The sequence below is a fragment of the Zonotrichia leucophrys genome, chromosome 1, assembly GCF_028769735.1.
Source record: "Zonotrichia leucophrys gambelii isolate GWCS_2022_RI chromosome 1, RI_Zleu_2.0, whole genome shotgun sequence".
In the NCBI taxonomy this organism is placed as follows: domain Eukaryota; kingdom Metazoa; phylum Chordata; class Aves; order Passeriformes; family Passerellidae; genus Zonotrichia; species Zonotrichia leucophrys.
Window position 1 is genome coordinate 84,483,629 of NC_088169.1, and position 23,761 is coordinate 84,507,389.

General features: G+C 38.0%; 1 protein-coding gene across 9 annotated transcripts in view; it reads left to right on the forward strand.

Moving 5' to 3' along the window:
- Window positions 1–2,142: 2,142 nt before the first annotated feature.
- TENM4 (teneurin transmembrane protein 4) overlaps window positions 2,143–23,761 on the forward strand; it is a 1,542,144-nt gene continuing 1,520,525 nt past the window's right edge. For all 9 annotated transcript variants that reach the window (XM_064720073.1, XM_064720105.1, XM_064720113.1 and 6 more), the window contains exon 1: window positions 2,143–2,469. The gene's annotated coding sequence lies outside the window, so the exon portion shown is untranslated. The remainder of the gene's footprint in view (window positions 2,470–23,761) is intronic.

Sequence of the window (23,761 nt, forward strand, 5' to 3'; positions counted from 1 at the left end):
TCCCAGAACTCCTAGAATCCTTTCTGAACCCAAGTTAACATGCAATAAAACCAATGATCTGATTTTCCATTTTAAATTTTTTAATTGTTTTTAAGTTGCAACAATAAAGGTATAGCAGTAACCAGAAGGGCAAAGACCCACGATGTGATAAGCCTGGCACTGAGCCCGGGTGACTCTACACCACTGAGGAAGCACTAACTGCCCTGAGCGTGGGGCCATGCTGCCAATATCCACACCAATTTGAGTCCTGCTCAGACAGGATTGGCAGCACTAATTAGGAATGGATTTTCCTGGAGATGTCAGTCAGCTCAGAGGAAGAGCAGGACTTCCACTCTTCATGTGAATTATGGGCAGTTTGGAGGACAAGCATCCAAGAGCAGGTTTCATGGAGACATCACAGCAACCTTCCAATATCTGAAGGCAGCCTGCAGGGGAGCCAGAGAGGCATCCTTCACCAGGAACTGCAGGGATGGGATCAAAAGTAAGGTGTACAAATTGGAAGAGGAGATATTTTGATTAGCCATATGGAAGAAATTTGTGTTTGGGTGGTGAGATACTGAAACAGGTTCCCCAGGCAGGCTGTAGATATCCAAAACCTACTCTTTCCAAAGCTGTTTTCAGGGATAAAATTCTTCTTCACAAGCAAAAACTTTCATTGTCACTGTAAAGCTGAACTGAGCTAATACTGCATGATTTTATTGAGATAATAAAGGTTCATATTTAGAAAAATACATTTATAAACAGAGATGTAGGATTTTTAATGTGTTTTATGTGTGACTTTTTTTTTTCTCCACTTGTGCTACAGTGTGTCTGTCTTGTATTGTTTGTTCATTAAGGTTGCTGAACAATGGATTTAAGGCTATTTGTTCTCCCCACTCATCTGCAAATAACAATAAACCAAAAAAAAGAAACTTTCTTCTTACTCAGAAAAATATTCCCTGTAGACCTTCTGCTGCTCTGGAGTCTGCACATCTCCATAAGGATTTTTCATATCCTACTGTTTGCGTCCTGCAGCCACATCCCCTTTGAACTGTGATCTTATCACATCCCCCAAATGAAGCAGCATACAGTCAATCCCAGGGAGAATAATCTCCAGAGCCATATCAGGGCTCCCAGACCCTTGTGCTGATTACTCATTATAGGTTTTGAGATCCGCCCCCCCCCCGCACCATTAACCCATGAAGCCAAATACCACAGTGGGGCCAAGGAGTGGATCTTTGAATATTGAGAGAGTAGAGCTTGGCCAGCCAAAGGAATTTTAATCCTACAGCTTTGTGGAAAAGGTGTGCAAGCTAATGTGACAGCTCAGTTTCCCAGGAGAGGGTTGGAGAACATTCCAGAAGAGTTAGATGTTAAGTTTGTATGATCAAACTCGTGAAAACAGTGTATTTAAAAAGAAGACATGAAGATGCCATTTTGGCTCATAATGAATTTTTTTGTTAGCAGCAGCCTGAGCTGCTTTGTATTTTGATAATTTTTGTCTACAGAAGCAGTTTAGTTTTATTTGCAAGAAACCGGAATTGGGTGCAGGAGATTTGGGTTCAAATTCCATGTGTGACCTTGGACATACCTCTTCCTCATTGAAGTTGATCTTCTCCCATGAAAAGTAAAGATGTTGGTATTTCTTTCATTTGTCCTATCCTACCTGACTGTGAGCTCCAGATTTCAGAGTGAGTCAGTACCACCTTGCTCTGTGGGGCCATCTTCACAGCTGGCTACTGCACTCCTATAACCCCGGGAACAATGGTAGTTCTCATTAAGGGACTCCTCTTTAAAATATGCTTTATCATGGCTAGAGAAATCCTCTTTCAGATTATTAATTAAAATGAAATTAAATTGCTTTCAACTATGGACCATGGCATTTGCAATGGGAACATTAAGGGCAGAGAAATTTAAACAAGCTATCTTGAAAGTTTTGTGTTTGAAAGCTGGAGATGCATTTGCCCTCTCCTCTCCCCTCCCTGTATGCACAGTTTCAGATCCATTGCTTATTGACTGATAGACTTATTGGTGAATGCTACAGCAGTGATCCAGCCCAGGGAGGTCAGCAGGGTGCAATTACCAGCAGAACAGACTTGGGTGTGCTTCTGAACTACTCCTCCCTGCACAGCTCTTTCAGTATGCATATCACATCTCCCTGCTTGTAGCAGGCTGATGAGTGTGTGCAGTTAGTGCAGGCACACACATACTTCTGCGCTTTCCCTGAAAGTGGAGCATTAGCAACTGCAGTCAAAACGCACCGGTGCTTCCTCAGCTCTGATCCGAGCAGCAACTGTCTGATTCTGTCTGGAGGAGCTTGGAGACGGCACTGGAGGCAAGTTTAAAAAGGACCTAGTGACACCCTGCTGTCACATCTGGTTTCAGGGACCTACTTATTAGTAGTCCATTTAAAATCACTTTCCTAGTCCCATCTGTAGTGCACATTCTTGAGAAGTGGCTGGCTGGCGAGGAAGGAGCACGCTGCTGAAGGTATGTTGCAATCCTCTTTACCTTACATCTTGTGCTGAATGTTTTTGTCTGTGCATCTCACTTGCAGACATTCCTGGTATATGCAGTTTTGCACTGATAGCTGATGGAGAAGGGCTTTAACAAATCATAGGATTAGGAATAAACAGACAGGTAATCTGTTTTGGTTTTTCTCTCCCTTTCAATTAGCCATTGCTGATTGTCTGCTAAGGGGTAAATTTAAATTTCTGGAATAAACTTTCTGAAAAGATGACAACTCTGACAGCATGTAGCATCACAAGCAAATAGACTGCTGTTATTTCTATCAGGGGAAAATGTCCATTCATTGGTTGTTTAACTGTGGGCATGGAACATTGCTTTCAAAAGGATGTGTTTATTAAATATGGGCTGTGTATGCACTTACAGCTGAAATTTGCATACATGTTTTGAGATTTGAAAAAAAGAACTCCAACTTTCAAAATGCTCTGGACTGCAGCACACTTCTTTAAAAAACAGAAGTGAGCCAGGCTTTTCATTTCACTTAAATTCTTTTACTGGCATATATTCATCTGGTAAAAAGTCTTTGCCAAATACAAGAAGTTTGCTGTTATTGCATTTCCATAAATGTAACAGCTGTGAAGAGCATGAATATTCATAGTGTTTAGATTTTTGCTCCAAAGATTTTTATGATAATTCTGACTTTTCAAAGGGGATGGGATTTTAGAACAAAGAATTATGCAGGTTGAGATATTGTGATAAGCCATATATAAGGATTTCCTCAAAAAAACCCCATTATAGATAAGCATATACTGCAGTACATAGCTGACTGTACCAGTTACTTACTTGCAGCCAACTTGATCTGTTGCTTTTACTTGTGGATTCTTTTGCTAACAGGTCTTCAGCAGTCAAAATCAAATACAGTTCAGATGCTGGTCTCTAATGGGATGGTATTTCCCTAATGCTATACGGCTTTAAAACATTTCCAAGGCATTGTTAATTTTATGATGCTTAAGTTTTAACTTGGTGCATCCTACATTTTCCCTTACTGAAAACTTATTTTGGGATGTTTCTAAGGTCAGAGAAGCCCACTACTATCTCAGTGCATTTTAAGGATGTAAAGTGATTTGAGTAATCTTTCCTTAGCAAAATTCTCCTGTCAGTAGTTTATCAAAATTGCATGAGCAGCAGAGATGGTCCTCCCCTGCAGGTAGAAGTAGAATGGTCTTGAAACTACAGAGGCAGCATATGTTCATGTGTGTCTAGAGATAATTCATCTAAAAAAGTTAAATAATCCTAGCTGCCTCTAGATCTCAGTGACTTCTCTATTACTAAAAATATTCTATTAATGGGTCATACCACAGATTTCTGTAACTTCAAAGTGAAGAAAAAAACCAGACAGGAATTGTGTTATATAAAACCATCTCAGAAACTCTCTTAAGGCATGTTGTAATTATTTCTTTTAAAATCCTCTCAGTACTTGGGAAGTGCTGGGAGCTGTGGGGTACCTGCCTCTCCAAAATGTGACAAGTGGAGCTATCCATGCGTGCTCAAAGTGAATTTAACATTCCTAATGTCCAGGGCCGCCTCTTTGGCAGCCTGTCCTCACTCAGGCTGGACTGTGCTGCTCACCACTGGCAAGGTCAACCTGGCTGGAGAGCTGTGCCTCCCAGCTGCTCCAGTCCTCAGCCCAAGCTGAGCTGTCACTTAGTGTCTCCTCCTCAGGGGACAGGGAAAACTCTTAGTCCCTTTCATCTGTCATTTTTAATGACAGCTGAATCAATCTGGGGCTTAGGTGGAAAGTTTCTGGTCATCCCCTCCTAGCCACCCACCTCCACACAGCAGATATGCAGGGACTGCAGACATGAAATATATTTAAATATGTATGAGAAAAAGAACAATTTAATGGGTCAGAACCTGTTTCCAGGGAGAGAAAATCAGACTACTCTCCTGAAATCAGTAGGAAATTGTTTACATGAACAGAAGTTGTTTACAGAGGTGCAAACTGGTGCAAAATCTCACTTTCCCTTGGTGCTGTTTGAATTTCTGTGACCTGAGGACCTGGCTCTGTTCCTTTAAAGTTTGGCTTTATTCCAGGAAAAGTAGCCGAAATGGGGAATTCGTTTTTTCACTCACTAGGAAAAAATCCTGTCTGTTTATGGTGACAACAACAGATATCTGAGAACAAACACCCTTTTCCTTTCCCCTCACCAAAGCCTAGGAGAAAAAAAAAAAAAAAATACAAAAAATATCCAATGAAAAACATCCTCCCAAACATCTCTCTTTAATTCCCTTTGAGACATATAAGGTCTCCTCTTCTGCTTTAATGTGCATCAGGCTCCTTCCTGACCCCCACCACTGCGCTGGAGGATGCGAGAGTTAATTCACTTTGACCCCTTGGCTGCCTCAGCAGTGCTCTTCTTCGGAGCAGATTTGTTGATATATCAAATGCAGCTGCTGATGCGTTTCTCCTCTGCCCTGCGAGTCAGAGCCCCGGGTGCCTTTGGTTAGGTTACAGTCTCAGCCCCAGCACTGCGATTCCCGAGCCCACCAGCCCCCTAGTGTCTCGAGGTACTCGGTGCAAAGAGGTCTCTGCAGCTGTTGCTTGCCTTTAGCAGACCTAAAGAGGGAGATTTGAAACAGCTCACAAAAGCTTAATGGATTTATTGGAATCGAGAGTGATTGGTAAAGCCGTGCAGCATCCAAATCTTCTGTCTGGAAAAAGCAAGAGCTGGGTTTTGTGTACTTTTAGAGTGCCAAAACCTCTAAGACTGCCACTGCTGAATGGCTGTGAGCCTGTCAGAGGCTGCTGACACACAGAGTGCTGCAGAGTTGTTGTAGAAGACAGTTAGTTGTTTGCACACTGTAACTGGGATTTCTGAGAGCATCCTGTATCACACAGACATGATGCAGCACTGGAGTGCTGCTCAGGTTACTCAGCTCTCCCATGGATGATAGCTGAAAATGAAGATAAAGGGGAGGAAATGCCATGAAGACTCAATATTGCAGCAAACAGGGATCCAGATGGCAAACCTTTTTGCAGCAATATGGTGGATTAACTTTAAAAACTCCCATGGCTACTACTCTCCTGCTTAATTTGTCTTTCCTTAATGCCATTTTGGTGTGATGATTTTGCAGGGTAATTCCACAAAAATGCATGGTTTCAGGTATAGTCCTCAATCAGGAGAACTTTCTTACTTCTCTCTTAACCCCTTCAGAGCTAATTAACTAATTGCATGATCAGTAGCAACAATTTGAACTATATATGGAAAAAATGCATTCACAGTACAGGCAGAGTAGGAAAGCAAGGCAATGAAAGGAAGAAAAATAACCTTTTGGAGGGGGGGAAGGTTTTCATTTTTCTCGGCTTTATCTCTATTCAGAAATAATTTTTAGTAGTGCAGCTGCAATAATGGCTGAATTTCTTCACAAGGGAGATGTAAACATCAGGTTGGTACTGCACACATGCCAACATTTTTGAAGCTAGATGTCAGGTAGGTTTGTTTGCCCCTGTAACTTACAGATCCAGCTTACTGTCTTCTAGTAAGCTGCTACTGGTATTTGAATATGTTCTTCCTTCGTGCAGTCACAGCAAGGATCATCAGTGCCCACGTCTTCTTCAAAAAGCTGGTTGGTGAGACACCCAGTGGTGACAGTGAGCACCCGAGAGCTGGACAGTGGGACCTCCCGGGTGCCTTCCTGCAAGGTATCCTTTAGCAGAAATCTTGTCAGAAAGTCACCCTCAGACAAGATGATGCTCAGGATTCCTTCCCTTTACTCTCTAAATCTGTCACTACCTGATGCAGATTGAGCGTAAATTATTAAAAAGAAATATTATTTAAATAAAGTGTCTCCGGAACATCTCTTGATAATTTTGGTCTACACTATGCCACTAGGGAAGTGGGTTTATATGTGCACATGTGGGAATGAACAGCAAATTCTACTCCAATTCTGTATCTCACATGATAGGCATATTCAAAACCTGATTAAATGGGAATTAAAAATCCACATCCAGGTCTCACACTGTGACACAGTTCCTCTGCAATCACTGCCATCCCTGCCCCAACTGATGACTAAATTCATTATATGTCTCCCTACATAGCCTGAAAATTCCTTTGAGCTACTTTTATGAGAGTACAATTTATAACCAGAAGCCAAAAATTAGATTAAATTCCAGATTAATCTGTCTATGAAGACATAGATATATTTTTTTAGGCTGTAAAGATGATATTGACTAGCTTACTGTTAAATAAAATGGGAGCTTAGTCTTCTACCATCTGATAATTTATCACTGCTTTACTGAGTAATTTCTTCTTTGTCTCCTGTGCTCTGGACTATCAACGCTTGCAAACCAATAATTAACTGTTGTGGAACTTCCTGAGGGTAAGGAGGAACAATTCACTACAATGAAACAATGTTTTTTTGCCATAAAGTTACTAAACAGAGCTATGGCAGAGTGAATAATGCAGTAGGTGATTTGCTTTGAGGAAGGTTACTAATAAACATTTCCACTAGCTGGACATTTGGACTTGGCCAGAGAGTGATGTTTACATTATTTTGATGATATAGAAAGCAGTTAGGGGAAAAAATTATGAGATTCTCTCATATTATAAGACTCTGGAGAAATTCATTATCCAATTTTAAAAAATGAATTAAATAAATAACAAGAAAATGTAAAACTAATCCAGTTTCAGATGCACGTGTAAGTTAACACATAAATTTAAAAGACCTATTATAAAATGTTGGTAAGTTTTATTTTACAAGAGAAATACTGTTGTGTTTTCTGTAAATCCTGGGGATAAAAAATAATTTATAAATGCTTTTGATTAAATATTTTAACTTAGTATATATAAATAAAACTATAGTGCTTACTAGTTTTCTCTTTAATAAAACCCAAATTCTGATATCTCTAAAAGGTGATGGAAGATATAGCTGGGCTTATTAAAGATGAATAAAGCTCTATTTTTTTTTTCCATTGCACTAGATTTTTTTCCAAACAAAATCTCTTATCTCAGAAAGCCATCAAGTTCTCACAAGGAACATAAATCACAGCAGAATAGGCAGCCTCCTGCTTCATTCACTGAGCTCCATATGCTTATCTACCTCATGTTTCTGTATCCCAGGCTCCTAAAATGCTTCAGTCAACATTCCTTCTGAATTGTGATACTTCATGTTAATCAGCTTCTACAGTGTCCCAAAAATGTATGTAAATTAGACTTTTGATGAAGCAGAATATTTTGACAGGATTTTTTGCATAAATCACGCACACAAGCATACTCACACACAGAACCTTTTTAGAGAGGGAGACATTTTTGGACCTCTTATTTTTCTGGAGTATTTTGTGACCAGCATGCTGGTGCTGCTTGTGAGCAGGAACACGTATGTGGCAGTATGCCAGCTCCCATAGCAGGAAGCAAATCAAGTTTAAGTCCACTCTTGGCAAGAAAAACTGCACCAGGGAGAAAGAAACAGAACAGTTTCCTCTTCCTTTGTTCTCCTTTCCCCTCACTCCCTTTTTGGCACTTGGTTTGTTCTCTGGATTGTTTGTTGTTAGTGGTAATATCAGCATTTTTAGTGTTATCATAAGATTACATTGTCCTGTTATAGTAGATTAATGTTTTAACTTGATCTGTACTTCCAGAATAATCAGAACTCAAAAATCAAAATAATTTATTTGAATAGAAATAAAATTTAATTAAAATTTCTGACTTTAATAGTGTTTATAAATTACCTAGGTCCATTGAATATATAGAAAGCCATACTGAGGCTTGTTCAGATGAGTCTTGTAAGTATTAGCACTGCCTGGCTGCAAATATCTCAATTTTTATTCTCTTCTGACCTCCTTTGCTATGGTTTTATGTTCTACCTTGTCCTTCAGGCCTGTATTCAAACTGCTTTCAAGTCTGAATACGTCTGTCTCATCTGTTCCTCTCACTGAAGTGTTGAGGCTGAGTGAGCAAAGCAAGAATGATGCAGGCAGTGCTTTCTGTCTCCTTTGGGCAACCCTCAGTTTTTAGCAGTGTAGGCAAGGACCTTCAGCTGCCTGTACAGTGTTGACATGTTCTGAGCTGTCCCTGTGAATCCACTCCATCTTCTACATCTCAGTCCAAATGGCAGGCAAAACTATTGCTGTGACTATTTTTGCATACTTCAAGTATACTTTTTGACATAGAAGGCATAGAATACAGAATCATAGAATAGTGTGGATTGGAAAGGACCATAGAAATTACCTGCCCATGGGCAAGGTTGACATCCCTTAGGTCAGGTTGCTCAGGGCCCCATTCAACCTGGCCTTGAACATTTCCAGGGATGGGGTGTGTATCTAACCATGAAGTGCCATACACCTGAAAAACTGCCAGAAATCACCAAGAAAGTATGGAATCATGTCTACTTTTCTTTCCCAGTCTAATAACCCTGCTGCTCTAGTTTCTTTACAGAGCTTTCCCATTTCTAAAAGTTATTGTGCTTTCATGAGGCTTATATGGGCTACCTCTTTGGCAGCTTTTGTACAGTTGGGGCTTAAAAACTCCTCTGATAATTATGCAGTATAGGCTTATGCATCCTGTATCTTAAATAACAATGCACTGTTTATCATACATATTGTGTACCAACTAAAAGAATCACAGAATATGCTGAGATAGAGGGGACCCACAAGGATCCAACCCAAGCTGAGTCCATCTCTTAGCTCTGCACAGGACATCCCCAAGAGTCACACCCTGTACCTGAGAGCACAATACTTTAACTCTGTTTTCCGTATATAGATAACACAAAACAGTGTATGCCCAATACCTACACTGTGCATGAGGTAATACAGACAAAATAAAACACATTTTCAACCATACATACAATTAATGTTTCTCAAAACCCACAATATCCACAGAGAAATGTCGGTGATTTGTCATCTAGGGCAAATCCAACAGCGTTTTGAATATCAGGTTAAAGCATCCCATAGCTCCAAAAACATACAGGTTGCTGCTACCTTTTTAAAGAGGCAAAAGAGCATATAAGTATGTGCAATTTAATGGCTAAATATAAGCAGAAGAATGCTTCAATAATCATAAATACAGCTGTAGAGCCAAATTCTCTTAACGATGCAATAGTCATATATATAGATACAGATATATATTCTATTTCACAGTTTGAAGTTCTTAATTCTCAACACCCAAGTCTTAGTTTCCTGCCAATTTTATAATTTTTCCTGTTGTCAATTGCTTTCTAAAATAAGTTTGAATGAGGTGGAATTAAGTTTAAAGTTTAAAAAATGATAAACAGGTGCTGTGCCTATACCTGCTGCCATATCCCTTTCTTTACGCCTTGTACCTGTGCTGCTTTCTGGAACAAGCTGTTTGATCCTGTCTCTTGCTGCTAATTTTACACTGTCTGGGTTGGAAGCTGGGGGAGGGGACAAAGTCGATGAATATTAGAACAGTGAGAGAGTTGAGGATGTTCAAAATCAGGGAAGCTTTGCAAACTGGGTAGAAATAGGGTAGTATTACTCTTTGCAAGCTGAGTAGAAATGAAGCAGTGTTACTTGTGAGAGCTTTAATAGCAGCCACACAGTCACTGGCTTAAATGTGTTTTGGTTTTGGGTGCTTTTAATGGCAATAATTAGGTAATCAATATTGTTTCAGAATGGAAAAATATCCTGCTTAACAACAGAATAACATTGATTAACTAAGCTAACACCATTTTAAGGAACATTAAGTAATCAAGACTGTTTCCGTGATGACATCCCAAAGTGAGAGAAAATCAGGCAACTCTAGTATTGGATGTAGCTGGGAGTGCATTTGCACTGTTGCTGAGGAGACAACGGCTGCTGCATTTGCCTGTGCAGTATTGTAGTACAAATGTATGAGGGAGGCACTGGGCTCATTTCAGTGAACTTGGATCTTATCCAAGATATAAACTGGATGTTTTTTGAAGATACAGATTTCACTCCATCTTTTCATAACTCTTTATGCACCTGTTAATTCAAACTGATGTGTTTAATTTGAATATCTCAAAGAATTAATGATTATATGTAACTTGCACTTTGAAATTTACTGAGAGTCCTTAGGAACTTTTCAGGAGATGCCAGTCTCAATAATCAGAGCAAAATTATGATGGGGTGGGAGATTTTACAAAGAAACCCTGTCCACTGGTGGCACAGGAAGAGTAGGGTCCACAAGTGCTAATTTGCTGCTATATCTTACTCTAGCATATTGAATTTTTAAAATTAAGTATCCAGATTATTCCAGAATTAACCAAGCTTTCATATATATAAGCATCTACAGTTACAGTTGCAGGTTTTCAGACACTGCAAAGAAAGTTGTATGTAGATGCCCAGATTTAGTCATTCTGATCAGGATTCACTGAGAACAATGTTTCTCAGAGACATAATGCTGATTTCCTTTTTGTGTGATATTGCAGAAAATGACACTGCACTGCTTTTTCTAAATCTGGGGGTGGTACAAAGAGCAAGGCCAGACAGAACAGGGCTCTGAGCAACCTGATTTGACTGAAGATGTCCCTGCTCATTGCAGGGGCATTGGACTACATGACCTTTAAAGGTCCTTTTCAATCCAAACTGTTCTATGATTCTATGATTCCATATTTCTATTATTTGACCTATAAATGACTTTGCATGAGTGGAAGGCAGTGAGCATTTGATAAAGCATATAAAATCTTCAAGGACTGATCCAGGGCGCCAAAAAATAACAATGGTTCTCAGAACTAAAAAAGTGTAAGTTGTGAGCTGCTGGTGGTTGAGAATCCTTGAATCTACTTGAAACCAAGTGGGGATACCATTAAGCTCTTTTCTAGCATAAAAACAGTCAACATCCTGTCTCCCAAGGGTTAACTAAGCGACACTCAGTGTTTCTTGATACATGAGCATGTCCTTAAAGCATTCGCTCCTGGATGCAGATCATTACGTATGAGTGGCAAATTTCAATAGGGAAAAATACTTGCAACGTTGAAAGCACTGAGGACAAGCTTGAAAATATGATCCTTTATATTATGAAAACTGAAAAAAAACCCAATCAGATTTAAAATCATCTTCAGGAGTGACAGCCAATAAAAAAATGGAGTCTTGCAATAATCAGGTAAAATAGTGTACACAGTTTTTGATGTTCAGGCTTAACTTCAGCATAATTAAAGCAGAAATGTTGGATGGGTGGGAATTTTTATTATTCTTGAGGGTGTTGGAAAGCTGTTACCCCAAAGCTGAGTTTGAAAACCATTTTCCATACAGAGGATTGGGGTGTACTTTCATGGTAGTCAGATTTAGTCAAGAGGTGTGACACAGATTTTATCCATTAGGGCTTTGGATTAGTCTATGAAATGAAACATACCATTGTTGCATTACAGCCTGGAGAGGACTGAAAGGAAGAAGTTCTGCTTGTCATGTATAAAAAAAATGGAGCAGACACAATCTCTGTCTCAGTTTTCAAACTCTGATGCAGATGATTCTCCCAATGTTTTTGTTTTCTATCATATGCCATGCTTGTTGTATATAATCATGTGGGAGGCCATCTTTCTATCAGATATCTTCTCAGTCAACGTGTTTTGTGTGGGCTGGTGGTATGTAGAGTTTCACATTCACAAAGTGGGTAATCTCTGCCGATGATTACAGGAAGTGGTTCAAGTGGACAGATCTGACTTCTAGGACAATGTGTAAGGTGCTTTGGCCTGTACATGTTCTCACACTTTGTCTTCATAGTATTTTGTCTGAAGCGAACTTACTATATTCAGTACTCAAAAAGATTTGACTTGATCTTGCCCATCAGAGCTTTTCTGGCAGGTGCTATACTCGTCTTCCTTCTTTTGTAGATCAGGAAACAAGAATTTATTGAAAATGACTTTCTAATCTGTAGTTCTGCAGATTATTTGCCAGAAGACTAAAAGCAAATAAGGGCTGGAATAAACTTTACTTTTTACTGACATGCAAATTTAGTTTATTTTGAGTAAACACTAGAAAACGGGCTTTATTATCCAAGTAGAAATGTTCAATACAGTCCTTCTGACACTGTCCGGTCACCTTGACAGCGTTAAATATTCTGGTAAATTAGATAAAGCATGAATTCAAATAGAATATTTCTAATTTTTTAATATACATAATTTATTATGTTTCTTGGTATGCCAAACGGTCTTATTTAGGACTATCATTGGATCTTGTAATGCTATCAGAGTCAGGGATTTGTGAATGCTATGTTTATCCTCAGAATTACTTTACTTTGATCATAACCTTAAGTTCTGACACAATCATAAGGGCAACAGACAGGAAACTATATCCTTGTCCAGGACAGGTAAACACAGCCAGATAACTTTGTGCATTCATGACAAGACAGACTGTGTGCATACTGAGGAGTACAAAAAGGATTAAATCGAGATTTGTGTTTAAAATTTCTATGGTAAATAATGGAAGGTATGGTTCCAAGAGGCTTTGTGGAACCAGAAGCCTGCAAATTGCTTCCACTCAGTGCAGAGATTCATACTCCTGGTGGAGACATTGATTTTCAAAGTACAGGGTGCTGTTAATGGTAACAGTCTCCATTTTTCTAGATGCAATGTCAGCAATGATTTGTGTTAAATTAGAACTGAATAAGCAATTGTAATTGGTTTTAATAAAAATGAATATACATCATCTACAGCAATTTTGGCCTTGTTCATTTTTTTAACTTAGTTTCTATTCTATCTCTTTTACAAGTGACATTTTAAATTGTTTACCTCCTAGAGTGAAGATTTTTCTATTGTCTGAGTTTTGTTTCTCTAATAGGTGCATATGACACATGATCGACTCTCTCCCTTGTGGTTTGTATGATAAGTTAATTGGATTGATCTCATTGCTTTTTACACAACTTTGTGTATTTTCTAGTCCATCAGTGATTAAGTGGTTCTTTTTTTTTGAATTTTTTCCAAGGGTAGAAGCCTGCAGGCAGTGGTGTTCTCCAGGGCTTAATAATAGGTCCATTATTATTAAACTATTTCAGTGGTGCCCAGCAAAAGATCAAGGAGTAATGGTCAAAAATTAAAACACAAGAACATGAGGAGGAAATTCATGACATTAAGGGGAGCAGAGCACTGAAAAAGGTTACCTGGGAAGGTCATGGATTCTCCTTCTCCAGAGACATTCAAAACTCACCTGGACATGTTCCTGTTTAATCTGCTCTAGGTGACCCTGCCTGGGCAGTGAAGTTGGACATCCAGTTGGCATTTGGATGATTTCCAGAGCTCCCTCCCAATCCTAACAAACCTGTGGTCCTATGACAATTCTGTGATTCTGTACTAGTATTCTTAACATATGGAAAGTAGAACTGTGGCCAGACTTACAGTAGGAATTATAACTTCGACAAACATATGGTCTGTTGGGGTTTTTCATCATGAAGAATATTTCCACGTTTATAATCCTAGTATAATATTAACCCTTTTGATTGCAAAGTTGTACTGAGAAGCTGCTCTCAGTTTATCACACATTGTCATCTGAAGACCATTGCAGAATCACAGCTTTCAAGGCAGAATCTGCCATTGAACTACCATGGCCTGTATTATTGCTGCTGGTTTGTGGTTTAAGATTTGAAACACATATGGTCTGTTTAAAGCCTAAAGGGACGGCCTTCCCTCCTTTATTTACTGCTCCCTAGGGATTTGGTCATCAGCAAAATCTATGTCATCTTTAGATGTGGTTTTCTTTAGTATTTATCTATTCCTAATCCACTGATAAAAAGATTAAGACATGCAGAGCCAAAAAGAACTCAAAACCATAAGTAAGTTTCAACTTGAAACACAGCTGATTGGTGCTGATTCAGATGTGGCATTGTCTTCTGAATCTTATTATTTAACTACTTCTTAATTAATGCATTGTGTGAATGTTAAATTGTTCAAGCTTTGTCACTCAAGATTTTATGTGGTCCCAATTCAAGTGCATTACAGAAATCTGTTGCAGCAACATCATTATTTTCATCACACAAAATTGTAAACAGCAAAATGTTGCAAATTCACTTAAATTTTCTACAAATGTAGAGTAACATCAACATTGCTGCATTCTTTTATTTCTTGTTAGTTCCATTTTATATTAGCCATTCTATGATTTGGTCTGGGATGCTGTTGTATCTACAGATCAATAGCTTTCCATACAAAAGAAAAAAAAACCAGCTTCTTACATATTTTTTAAAGCATGTCTATATTGTGGAACATCTCCAGATCTCCAGAATATATTGGAAAATGAGCATTTGTGATCCACAGAATTTTTTGTTTTTTATGATCTGAGTATTACCCAGATCTGTTTATTTTAGAATTCTCATTTTTAGTAACTGCTGCTAAATATTGGTGTTAGTTACAGTTATAGTCAGTAGTATTTTTCTCACTTTACATTTTATAACTGCATTATTAACTCCCTTTTCCAATATATAAATATTTACTGAGAAAAATATCTGTCCTCCTTTATTGTTAGTAATTTTTCTATTTCATACTCCTAGAAATTTATCAATGTGGTTTGTTACATGAGTGATCTGGAAGGAACTTGTGTTTCAAACTTTGAATGAAGTATGTGTCTTGACAGCCAACATTGTACCTTTTGTGGTGATGCCAACTACAACAGAAGCAAAGATTTTCTCTCTGATAGCATCAGTTATAACTTCTAAGGAAGATGATTTTTATTAAGTAGTGAAATATTGTCTGATCCTTCCATAGTTGAGCCAGAAATTGCAGTAAAACTTTGAACTGACACTAGTCTGTCAATAACTGGATTGGAAAGACTGTAAGGATTTTTTTTTTGATAAACAAATGTTACTAGGTATGAAGTTACTATTATTATTGTTTAAAAATTGGGAAGTGTTTTCTGAATAGAGGCAGAACTGAAATGCTACATCTTCTTACTTACTCTGCCAGTTATTTGATGTTGATGTCAAACTCTTTTTTATGCCAGATCAAACTGAATTCTTATAATGTTTAATTGTCAGAAAAAGCTCTTTAAAATTCAGCATGAATATTTGAAGGTAAGGAATTATTAAAGAAATCAATGCTTGCTCACATTTTAATCTGCACGAGAAAGCAGAAAACAGAAAATAAGAAGCAGGAATACATGGGCCCTCTTGTAAATCAGCTGAATCTCAGAGTATAGAGTAGACTGCTGTAGACTCTAGCTATTTATGTTATTCTTCTCATGCTTGGATTAAATTTAAATGAATTTTAGAAGGAATTCCATCTTAATGAATGCTGCTATAAAACTTTGCTTGCCTTTTTATTTTTCATTCCTTTGTCCCTTTTTTGTATATGTAGAAATTATTGGTATCACAGGAATAGTATGTCAGTGAACTGTGGGTGTTTTTTTCTATCTTTTTAATATTTTAATAAGATTTAATAGCATTGTAAGACTGATTATTTTCCATTTTTTAATTCTAAACAAAGATATTTTTTCAGACTAAATATTTTTATTCCTGAAACTTCCTGAAATATCTTTCTCTCATCTTGTCTTCAGAACTTTTGCTTGGAGTCATCTTTAACATCTAGTTCCATTTTTCATGGGGTGGGGAGGAAAGAAATGTAGTAATTTATGGTGCAGAACAGCTCATTAGGCAATTAAAGATTGAAACTAAATCTTTAAATCCATTCCGTATCTTTAAAAGTCCACTTTGGATCTGGACAATAAAGATTCACTGATTTTGATTTTAAACTTTGTGTAAACTCAAGAAAATACCTTAAAACTTGAACAATAAATGCTTAAACACTTAAACATGGATCAAGTGAACAACTAAAAGTTTTTGTAGCAAGATATATCCAGCCTTTTACTGAGATTGACATCTGATACATCTTCATGTAACTTATATAATTTCCATAGTAAAAGAATTCTTAATGTATTCTAGGTGAGAAGCAATAATTAATGAGGTTTTACTCCTGAATTTTATTGCAGTTATGATAACTGGATCTAGCAAAGAGTTGAAGATTAGTATCAAAGAGCAGAGGGATTTTTCTGGTAAAACAAACCAGACAAAGCAGAGACACACAGCACAGGAAACAAAGGCACTCTTTTGTTGAAGGGATCCTTCCACTGCGCTGTAATTCTCTATTCATGATGGGAAGAGTTGGGCATGCAGAAGGGCTTTGTGAATGGGACCCCATTGACCTAAACTTTGATACCTCCATTTGCCAGGCAAGATCTCCCAGTGCAGATTTGCAGTTTCTGTGCAGTCAGTGCTTGTTTGAATAATGCAAGCACTTAGACCTGTTTGTTAGATATCTCAAATTTAGGAGAAAGATGTGCATCTAAAATTGTTCTGAACCCTATATAAAGATTTCCGTGACTTCTGTGAGCATTATATCAATGCTAGAACAACGCTGAAGTTATATTAAGTAATAGAGAAATGTGATTATACATAGAGAGGTCTAACAGTGTATCTGGAAGGATCTACAGCCTTCATCTTTCCCTCCTTTATACTTACATATCTTATGCACAATCTTGGCTTCTTTGGTGGTATTTTTTCTTCCTAGAGAAGCGGTATACCATGCCTCAGACTAGTGAAAAAAGAACACTTATCAATAAAAATTGTTACTAAGAGTTACTTATTTTTACTTTATAGTTTGTCCAAAGAGGGTGATTTTGTAAAGAATGGCTATACTATGCTGTCACCTGCCAAAATCAAGCAGACCCTGGGGCAAATGTTATGAAACTAAATTTTTTCATGCTTTTCCTTTTTAATCTGCTACTTTAAAAACTTCAGTGACATCTGCCTCTAGATTACATAAATGTGTCTTGTTTTTATCTGAATGAGCTGTTCCCCACCAACTTTCCAAGAGAAATTCAGTCAGCCAGGGACTGAAGGGAAGCAATCCTTGTGTATGAATCCAGGTCAGCTTGGGATGGGAAGTTCCTTGGAGGAGACCACTCAGAGACTCCCATAGGCACGCTGGCTAGGGGGCCAGCTAAAAGGTTTTAGATTAAGACATGGGAGTATTCCAGGACATCACTCATTTTCTTGAACCTCAGTTCATAGATCACCCATACAGATCTACAAGTAGCCAAGTAAGATAAAATTTCTTTTAAGGCTTGGCATCAGTTTTTGTGTGCAAGTCCTTCTGCTCTTATCATAAGTTCTTCTGGTTTTACCAAATTACTCAAACAAATCAACCACTGCCTTGACTTCTGGTAGACACATTGTTCTTTAATGTCTCTATTTTTGAAACTTCTGATATTGCCTACCTCACAGTCTACTGTGGAAACATTCCAGAAATTCACTAAGTCCTGTGGAAAAAAGGGATGCTTTTATCTATTTTAAGCCAGTTTCCCAAAGCGCCCCCTGAGCGTTTGCAGTAATGTGTAGGTGAGGATTCATGGTTCTGCATTCATTTTGTACAACTCCTTCACAATGTAGAGCTCGAACACATTTCCCTCAGCTTTCTTCTTCTTAAAATGAAGAAGAAAAAAGAAGAAAGTAAAGATGAAGACTGAGAACAAAACTCTTTAGTCCCTTCTCACAGAGTCATGGATTTTTCCTCTTTGTCATTTAAGTAGCTCTGCTCCATACCTTTAATATGTCACTCTTGCTCTGCAGAGATGAACTATGCATGGTAACCAAGGTTTTATGCTTTTATTACCTTCTTTTCTGTTTTCAATGCCCTTCAAATGAGTTGCTTTTTTTAGCTGTTGCTTCACAGGGAGCCATGATACTTTGAAAGCAGCTACATTTTCCTTAGGAACAATACTTTCACACCTTGAGGAAGGTTATGGTATGAAAGCAGCAGAGGCTGCCAGCTTTCACTCTTTTAGCAATAGGCCGTAAAAAGAGGACTTCTGAACGTGATGAAAAATCACCACTTTAGCACCTGAAGGTGGCCTACAAGAAGGCTGGAGAAGGAATTTTTACAAGGGCATGCAGTGATGGGTTAAGAGGGAATGGCTTTAAACTGAAGAAGGGTAGAATTAGATTAGATTAGATTTTAGGAAGAAATTCTTTGGTGTGAGGGGGGTGAGATATCAGCATAGGTTGCCAGAGAAGCTGTGACTATTCCAGCCCTGGAAGTGTTCAAGGCTAGGTTGGATGGATTTTGAGCAACCTAGTGTACTGGAAGGTGTTCCTGCCCATGGCAATGGAGTATAAACTAGGTGGTCTTTAGGTGCCTTCAAACCTAAATCATTCTACTAGTCTATGACTCTATAATCAAGAAGTAAAGCTCTTCTGTGTTTCATATACTTTATTGGACATAAAAGAAAAAAAAAATCTTGTTCTAAATATGAAGCATACAAAATTATTTTGCCTCTGCTTTTCCAAGTGTTTTGATGCACTCCAAATTTTTGTTGTTGCTAGTTCTAAAAGGCCATTTAAAAACCCTTTTTACCTCATAAACTTAATTTTTTTTGAGAGAGAGATAATTTTCCCTTGTAACTCAGATACTCTGTAACCTAAACCCACTGCTGTGCTCTAAAATTTCTTTCAACTACAGTAACTCTCAGAACCCACTGCCAGGGGCTAAAGCCATATATTATATAGTACTGAAGTTGATCTTTTTCCCACTGAAAAGGCTTTATTTTATTTTATTTGACACAGTAATATTTATTAACTTCAAAGTCACTCACAGCATATATAATACTTGAAAAATTGCACCTACAGCATGGGCAAAGGGGCGTTGTTTTAAAGGAGGTTGAACCAAATCCTATAGTAATCATTAGAAATCTGGATGGTATGCTTTGATATCTGTAGCAAAGCTATCTGCCATCTAAATATCAATCATGACACAAGAAAAAATGGCTGTTAAGTCATGCAGAGAGATAAAACTGACTGCAAAAAATATTTCCAAGATATATTACTCCTAGTTGCTGCATATACGCTGCAATTTGTTTTCATATGGCTAAGTGGTTTAATGATCTTTAGAAACATTTCAAGACTTCTGAAACAAACATTTCTTTTAGTTACAGCCTGGATTTCAGTTCAGTTTTGCAATCTAACATAAGAAAGGGCTCTGTGGATGGTAGCTATGAGAAAGAGTATATTGATAGTCCTTTGTGGGCAGGTGCCTAGCAATGGATTAAAGAAAAAGCTATTATGATGGAAGCACCTGGATCTAAGCTGGATCTTGACTATAAGTGGAAATAATGAGGATACTTCCCCAAATGGAAGAGAAAGCGTGTTTACTGCTGGGTATTCTTGCTCCTCTCACCCTTCTAACTCATTAAGGTTTTGCACTAGGAATTCCTGCAGTAATTATTCCTGGGGGAAGAATGTTTGGGGATGTCATTTTACTGTGAATGATTATTGAATAAAAAAACTAACAATCCAGGGACATTCTGAAAGTTCCAAATGTGACCACTGAGTGGCAATCAGAGTATACTCTTGAAAAGTCTGGGATTCCTTCTCTTGGGCTGGGCACTATGCTGACAGCCAGGCTTCCTGTGTCCTTCTCAAGCATTCCCTGTGGCTCCTGAATTATGTGTGGTTTGTAAGAAGTCCATGTGCATCTGTACAGGTAGAGGAACTGTGCTGGGATGAAGGTGGTGGTTAGTCCAAAACTGCTGCCAAAAATGAAACAGGACAGCAAGGTGTAAGGAAGCTGGAGCATCCAGCACATTTTGTCCTGTATATGGGGTCTTATCCAGCAATGGAGAACTACAACCATGAGGAGATGCTCTGTTTTCTACCCTGAACCCCTTATAAGGCTGCCTCCTCTTTTGCATATTCATGGTGTCTGTCTTATTGCTGATTATCAGCACATAAGGTCAAGAATATTTGTGCTTAGTTTTCAAAAATTATATGGCCCATCTATATTGCACCTAGCTCTGAGGAAAACCTAAAGCTGACCAAGTCAATCGTGTCTATTCAGAAACCACCTATCAAAGGCTTTGTTTTGATGTACCTCCTTGTTCATTTCAAAATTGCAGGTGTGCCCAGGTGCCTAAATTCTATCCACCTCATGAGGTCTGGGGCTCCTTATACCAAGGAACTTATGTTTGCATAGTCAGTTATGGAACACTGTAGTTTCAAATAGAGGCAATTGATTAATTTTAGGCTTCTCTAGAGATTAGGTGATACATGAAAACGTGTTTATTCACAGTCAGTTCCTGAAATTTTGGCCCCTGAACTGTTTAACTGATTGGATATCCAGCTAATGACAGGCTGAACATGATTTGGTAATTACTTTTGTGTGATATTCAGTTCTTCATAAAGTGTAGGACATGATTATTATTGTGCTTAAGATATTATATTCCTATTTTTAAAACAGCATTATTTTTAAATTTATTTGCTTCATAAATTGTTTATAGCCACTGCTCTGCTGAAATGAAGAAAACGGAATGATTGCGAAACTGAAGGTATGGCTTTCACATTTTAAGGTTTTGGATTAAATACCTTATTGGCAAGAGACTTGTCACATGACTTTCACTTCTCTGATCTACCTGGATTTCCATCCTCTTTGTGTAAAATAGACATGACTGCTTTCCCCTTCTTTATGGAATCACTATAAATGTTGTGGTGAATGGAGTAAAGTACTTTCAATAAGGAACATATAGAAAAGTTTGGGCTGGATAGGAAAGGGGTTTTATCTGTCCTAGAAGCTGTGTAAATGTAATTTTGTCAAATGTTTCTTCAACTTTAATATTTTCCCAGCAACATGTTCATGATCAATATTTCAGAGGTGGAACAGACTTTCTCTTGCAAATCACAGTACTCTGAGTCATCAAGCACTTTGTTTACTCAGAATTTATTGGAGCCTATTCCATGACATATTCTCATTCAAAATGCAGCATTACAAAAAAGAAGCATCTAGAACAGCTTCACCATGTTCTGTACTTTTTCATACACACTCACACACATTAAAAAATGCAAAACCTCCTTTAAACTCACAAATATGTACAGGGTTTTTGCTCCATAAATTTGTTTGTAAAATATTTTCTACATCTTTTTCTTTCCTGTAATTAGTATTTATTAAAGTGACTGGGTTAAAAAGGCATTTAATAAGATTTCAACTAGTTAAATTGCTTAATGACTTCCAGCTAAGCCACTATTTTCCCTAGAGAGAAAAGGAAAACAAAACTTCTCAATCAAATCCATACTGATTTTTTCAAAACTTTACAAATATCTGCTGCCATGTTTGGAAGCTTCTTGTGTGTTGCTATTCTAACATGGGGTTGAGCATTTCTGCTTGGAAAAGATACCTTTAAAATTTCATCACTTTCCTCAGGAAAAATTAAAGCAAACCATTGTATAAGGAATGTAAAGAATTTAGGAAAATATTTCAGTTATGAGTTAACATCCTTACATAGCTAAAGGGGAGAAATTAGGTTGCTTGAAATGAAATGTGTTTTTATAGGTAATATTTTACAATAGATACTATTTTAAGCAAAGGATATGCTGAACTGAAAGGTAGAACTTCAAAATCCCAGACGCTAGCTTGGTGATTCCTAGCAGATATAACTCTCTCTAAGGTGAGTGATAATGTTTAAATTTGACCTGTTCCCAAAACTGAGCTGGGCTAAAAAGACTTTCAAGCTCTCAAAAAGTCACTCCAGAGGCTGAGTTTGAGCAACGTTTTTGAGCTTAGAGGTCACTCCAGAGCCCACATGAGCTAAAAGACAGCAATATTAATTCTGTGGTCAAAGATGATTTCATGGGGTGCAAGATTAACTGGTGCAGTCCACTGTTTTTAATAGGATTATCACAAATTTTTTTGCTCATTAAGAACAAAAAACTCTTTCAGAAGGACATGCAATTCTCCAGGGAAATCACTGTGATTATCTGTAATAATGGGTCTTGAACACTTGTGCTGATGGGGCAGCCACAGAGCAGCCTGCTTCTCTGGGCAACCTGTGCAAGCGCCTCACCACCCTCACAGTGAAGAATTTCTTCCTTTTATCAAATCTAACCCTGTCCTCTCTCAGTTTGAAATCATTACCTCTTTTCCTATTACCCCATGCCCTTGTCAAAAATTCCTCTCCATCTTTCTTGGAGCCCTTTTAGGTACCTCATAGTGCTAGAAGGTCACTCTGGGATTTTCTCTCCTCCAGACTAAACAAACTTGACTCTCTGAGCCTGTCCTCATAGCAGAGGTGCTCCAGCCCTCTGACCTTCTCTGTGGCCTCATCTGTATGTGTTCCAACATGTCCATATCCTTCTTATGTAGGGATTGCAGGGCAGATTGCAGTACTCCAGGTGGGGTCTCATGATAGTAGAGTTGAATGGAGAACCACCTCCCTAGATTAAGTTATGTGCTGCACAGACGGGAGTTTGGAGAGCCTGGAAAACCTGTGAGAATTAATTGGGGAACTTTACATTATATGCTTCATATAAACATTGCTTATAAATAGCTCTCATTTTTGCTTAATAAATATATATATACACAAAAAAATGTATGAATGCACACCTTATATAGAAACCGATCTGCTTCATGAAACCACAATGCACAAAGCAAGATAGAATAATGACACTTCTCTCTCTTTAACTAAAGATGTGTGTCTCTCATATATTTTAGCAACACAATTAGCATGAGTCCAAATGCCAGTTAGTCCTCAGAGCTCTGCAAGTTGTGGGCCATTGACATCTCTCAGGACTTGTCCCAAGAACAAAACCAAATTAATATTTTAAATGTATTACAGCGAATGATGAGTACTTTCCATGCAGAAATGTAGCCTTTAGGAATGAGTTTTGATTTATAGAAAGTGCTAGATGGTGTCCTAAAAATTTTGTAGTCACCTAGAGAATACTTCGTACAACTACTGCACTGTATAAGAGTCTATTTTAAAATTAAATTTAAGCTTAGACCTTCTCTGCAGAAGAGCTAATTTAATGCAATCCTTGGTGGTACTAAATCTGAAGTATTTATGTGGAGTTATTCTGCTTTTTATTTAATCCCAGGCATATTTTTATGTGTCAGGACAAGACAGGATAAAGTTAAGCCAAACTCAACGCAGTAGAAGGCACTCTCAAGACTCCTACCTTGCTACCACTCTAAGTAGCATTTTGGTACTACTGGATTTCACCTTCTGGTGAAATTAAAAGTGGATTCAGAGGAGCAAATCAGTAGTGTATATTTGTCTCACTAGTAGGACACATTCAACTTCTGTTTTATATTCAAGTAATACCAAAGTAGAAAAACAGCAAAACCTCTCTTTGATTTACTCCTATGACTAGAAGGTGGTAATCCAAACAAGAGTGAGGGTGGAAGGAATCTTGTAGTGAAGTTCCTTCCCAGGTACTCAGGGTGATAGTACATACCCATCAAGAAAAGTAGTTATTCCACAGTGAGAGGAAGATCAGGCAGGGGTTTTAACTTCAGAAGGTGTTTCTTGAATGTACAATGCCTTTCAGAAGTACTTGTATTCTTACCCCCAGATTGGCCCTCAGCCCAAAAAATAAGA